The sequence below is a fragment of the Hyaena hyaena genome, unplaced genomic scaffold (assembly GCF_003009895.1).
Source record: "Hyaena hyaena isolate Hyena2069 unplaced genomic scaffold, ASM300989v1 scaffold_149, whole genome shotgun sequence".
In the NCBI taxonomy this organism is placed as follows: domain Eukaryota; kingdom Metazoa; phylum Chordata; class Mammalia; order Carnivora; family Hyaenidae; genus Hyaena; species Hyaena hyaena.
The window spans coordinates 2,997,894-3,003,360 of NW_024080781.1; positions in this window are offsets into that span (position 1 = coordinate 2,997,894).

A 5,467-nucleotide genomic window follows, 5' to 3' on the forward strand; every position below is an offset into this window, starting at 1 on the left:
TCTCTGTCTCTCTCTCCCTCTTTCCCTCCCTCCCTCCCTTCCTTTCTTTCTTAGTGCCTAATATTCAATTTGGCCTTTTAAAGTTGTTTCGTTTTTCAAATACGACTGTAAGCACTGCAATTACAGCAATGAAGAGGTCCTTGATTCAACAAAGCTTGTCTTCTTGTCTTAAAATGTAATTAATCCCCAATGTACCTGGTGCATAATCCATGACACCTCTGATTAATACATGCACCCTGTTTTCCCTGGTGAGGTTTCTTTACCAGGGGCACTTTATTTTTTTCACAGATGAGCTGCTTTCAGAATGATCTACCTACATACAAGAAATGTGTCCATTATGCTGTATCTCAGCTCAGCTAAGGTAGGATACTCAGCCCCCTGACATCAGCCTTAGTCCCTAAAGAGCATCGTCCTGAGCAAGCATGAGGCTACAGCTGTCTGGAAAGCCCTCTTTGCTTCTGGTGTGGCCTCCTGATCATTGGTTTTAATATGATATCAGTTGCAAACTCCTCATTTTTTAATAGAACAAAATTTCCTTTCTTTCTCATCTTTAATGTTATGTGTATGTTTAGGCTTTTTCCTTCCTTTTCTAACTTCATTTCTACCTGGCTTCTAACTCGACTTTGATTTACTCCAAACCCTGTACCTGTGGTATAGCCCCATGCAGTTTCAGTTCATAAAAATGAGTCTAAATAGATGCCTAGGATATCTTTTTTTTTTTTTTTAGAATGGGAAGAAGCATGAGTACTATCTAAGATTAGCTGAAAATATAAATTCCAAAAGGCAAAAAGATGAATTTTCCTGTACAGGTTGTTATAAAAATAGCACCTGACACAGGGGAGGAAAAAAAAAAAGATCTATAGGAAATGTTTACTCGACTTGAATAGGAAAATGAAAGAAAAAACCTCCTACGTTACAGTATAAGATGTTTCTAATCAAACATACTGGATTAATCTGTGCTACTATCACACTTATGGAGCACTTGTTAAGCACCTTTTGGTAAAGAACTTTTTAAAAATAGATCAACCAAGCAATAGTAACCAATAGCATTTTAGTCATTAACTTACATACTAGCTTTTATGTGATCAGTACTAACAATATTGAAGCTCTACTAAATATATGTTTGTATCAGAACTTAGAATATATAGAGTGTATAGTACTGACAAATCTTAAAACTGTTCAAGTAAAAAAGCAATTGGATGGCCATTAGAAAACTTTTTAAGAAGATGGGTAAATTTATTGCCTTGACTGTAGTGATAGTTTCCCAGGTATATATGTATCTAATTAGTCAAATTAGTAGTGTATGTCAAGTATTTCTCAATAAAACTGTTTTTTAAGAGAATATCTATATATTTATTTATTTATTTAAAAAATTTTTTAATGTTTCATTTATTTCTGAGAGAGAGAGACAGAAAGAGAGAGAGACAGCATGAGCAGGGGAGGTTCAGAGAGAGAAGGAGATAGAGAATCTGAAACAGGCTCCAGGCTCTGAGCTAGCTGTCAGCAGAGAGCCTGACGTGGGGCTCGAACCCATGAACTGCGAGATCATGACCTGAGCTGAAGTCGGACGCTTAACCAACTGAGCCACCCAGGTGCCCCTGTATATATTTTTAATGCTAACAAAGTTACATTTCCACTTATAAAAAATCACCCACTGCTAGTGAGCTACTACTATATAGTAGCTCCAGTTCCCACTGTGGGATCTTACAAAGATTCTTTGCCAGCCTATGAAAACCTGGATTTCTAGGAGAGTGGTTTTTAAAGCCAAACTTGACAGAAATTTAATTTGTGGCATATTAAATGTAACTATTTTCTGTTCCTCTTAGAAAAGTCAAAGGGTGATACAGCCATATGGGTTACAAATACATCAGCAGGCTAAATCTATTCCTGGAGCTCATTCATCATTGTAACACCCACTTGACATGGGAGGGTGACAAGGATTATTGTTCTTGTTTTAAATCTGATTGAAAAGCCCTAGACTGAACTTGGTTTGAGGGTGAGAAAGCAGTTGGACTGGGCCCTCGCCCACAGTTTTACTTGAATGCAGATCTCTTAACACCAAGTTAAGTGTTCTTTGCCACTAAAACTTGCGCTTTCTAGATTATATCGAAGGCCCACCCTCATTCAAAATATTCTAACTCTAATTCTAATTGAACTATGAAATACAACTATATCCTTTTTAAATTTATTAGGCAAATTTTCAAAAATCAAATAAGAAGACACAGCATAATGAAACTATAATTAAAACTGAAATTTAAGATTCAGAACATTATGCTGTATTTGCTTCCTTAATCAATCTGTTTATATTTTTCTTATGTTTAGATGTTGTAAAGTAAATTACATTCATCATGACAGTTTATCTTTAAATATTAAGGTATACAACTTTAAAAATAAAGATATTTTCCTATATGCTTTTATCAGATATGATAAAATTAATAATTCTCTAATATATTCTAATATCCAGTGCATATTTAAATTTCCCTAATTGTTCCAGAGCTATGTTTTATAGCTAGTTTATACAAACCAGGATCAGCCAAGGACTTCATGTTTTATATAGTTGTTTTATCTCTGAAATATCTTTTAATGTGCACTAGTTTCCTTTTCTCTAACTCTGCCCTTTTCTTAAGGCATCAGGTTCTTTGAAAAAGAATGGGACAGGAGTCCTACAACAGTCTTATTTTCTGGTTTCTTGTGATTAGTGGCTTGTTCTATTGTTTGACTTGTTCTTCTGTACCTGGTATTTGCTTTAAGTGGTCCAAAGAAACAACAGATTAAACTTCTTTGGCAAACGTACTTCTTTAGTGATGCTGGAAAGTCCCTATTTATAATGGAAAAATAGTAGAATAAACTGAGGGTTTTAATTTGTTTTTACAGGGATAATATAATCATTTGTGATTTTATGGCAACTAATGGCCTCAAATGCTAGGGACTTTGGAAGATTTTCTTATTCATTAGGTGACAATCTGGCCAACCCCTAGGTATTTAAAAGCTTTCAGGGGCTGGGAGATGGAATAAATGTTACAAAAATTCTGATGTCAAGAGGTTTCCATCTCAGTTAATAAAATTAAAAGGATCAAAAGGGGTTCTGAGAAATTTACAAAACCAGACTTGGAAAACATTCTTCTCACTCTGGACTCTGGATGACACATATACTCAATGGAAGTTTCACGACTAAGAGGCATATTCTAGACCCCTCCCCCCCCCCAAAAAAAAACCTGCTTAGTTTGGATGTCATAGGGGCTTATCCTTTTTGGTGCAGCTACATATATTCAAAGCAACAGGAAGGTAACCTCAGTGTTTCTCCTTCTTCCAATTATGCATCTGTTCCCAAAATTATGGTTGTCATGACTCTTTGTTAGAAAATCTTTATTTAGTTAATTTGGAGAAGTGCAGGTTTAATCCTTTGATTTTAAACCAAATGCAAAAAAAAAAAGGAAGGGCAGGATAATTTTCATTCTCTTGAATGGATAATAGGAGAAATTGGAAATAAGCAAAGTCTAGTACAAAAGCAGTAGGAAAGGGTATTGCTGTTCCTCTAAGCTATAAGTAATATTCTTGCATTCTTGATTCTTAGAGTATAATTCACACTATAGTTTGTTCCGTGTTGAGATAGAATTAATGAAATATTTGTAAAGTCAAGAACTTCTTGAGAAATGGTTGAACTCTTTTGAGCATCATATTTCTTCCAGACCACACATGACTACATTTTAATTATGCTCTTCATATGTTCTTTAAATTATCTCCACCACCATATTTTTAAAGCTAACATCAATGCAGAGTTTATTTATTGCTGTTTCCAATTAACTCTTTTAAGACATTAACATAATGATGACTTAAGAACTTGTTTCATCATTTTTTTTTTCAAAAAATAAAGATGGACTTATGCAGTTTCTAAGAACTTAGGTTTAACTCTTCTTTGAATTTTACTTTATATACAGGCCTCTACACACATCTGCCATACTGACATTAGTTTAGAGACTTTCCTATTAATCTCCAAAGGTTCTTCTCATTCAGCAAGGACCTTCTGCTTTCCTCATTTTTATTTTGACTCTGAGAATCAAAGAGGCTTCTGCCAGATTAAAGGTAAAACGTAGTTTTTCGTTGCTAGTTACACCAAACCCAGCCTGATGAATAACTTGTGTTATTCCAATGGCAACTGAGTATTAAACTATAATTTGTCTGTCTCAAAATTGTTTGCTTGAGGATACTGGCATGAATTATTGGTATGTAAATTCTATAGACAAATTTTAGGTATTAAAATAGGAGTCAACAAGGTACACATATTCCTGTTTGCCATTCAATTCAAAAACATTTTTAGCACCTTGCACTCTGCCAGGTCTATAGTAAAGATTCTCGCTAAGGAAGGAAATTTCCAACCACATCCTTGAAGTCTTTCTAAGAAACTCTGGGGTGTGTCCAAACATCTGCATTTCAAACAAACACTCCAGTTGTTTCTGGCACAGATGGCCAATGGCACATATTATGAAAAGTACAGTCTACATGGATACAAGGATTTTATTTTTTTTTTAATTTTTTAATGTTTATTTATTTTTGAGAGAGAGAAACAGAGCATGAGTGGGGGAAGGGGAAGAGAGAGGGGAGAAAGAGAGAACCCAAAGCTGCTCCACGCTGTCAGCACAGAGCCCAATGCCAGGCTGGATCTTACAAACCATGAGAACGTGACCTGAGCCAAAATCCAGAGTCAGATGCTTAAGTGACTGAGCCACCCAGGTGGTCCTACATGCACACAAGTATTTTATATACAAAATGTAAACAATAAAAACACTAATCAGGTAAATGGTCAATACAGAAGACACTATGGGATAATGCCATATAAGCGGTATAAGGTAAAATGGTATTTCACAGGATTGCCTAATTGAATAGATCATATCATAGTCTATGTTACTCAATGTGTTATTCAATAAAGTAATTTAATTTTTTTAAAAAAAATACTAATAATTAGAGACCTTTTAAATTTAATTATGTGCTCTCTTTAAAAATGCAATTCTATGACTCTTTAAGTAAAAAACTTAAATTACATCATAGTTAAGCTTATTTAGAAGCACTAAAGACTCTACCTATTTTGCACAATATTCCCTTCCACTAATTACTTTCAACACATTTGGAATTTTGGCTAGTATTCTTATGTTTTGGTCTGGGAAATATACTTTTTACTTTCTGGACCTAAGGATTTAACTTCTATTTTGCCAAAAAATAAATAAATAACTGCAAATAATATATCTATAGCTCTTTCCTCTCTCTGTAACTATGTTCATTCCTTTTGTATCACTTAGCTATTCCTAGATAACAAATGACCTCAAATTTAGAGTTTAACTCCAAATAAATGTGTGTTTAAAGTTCATAAGGCTGTGGGTTGGTTTGAGCTGCCTCTGCTATTCTCCAAGGGTCTACTCAAGTATCTGTGACCAGCAGGTTGTTGGCTAGGGACTTAGATGGTCCAGGAAGT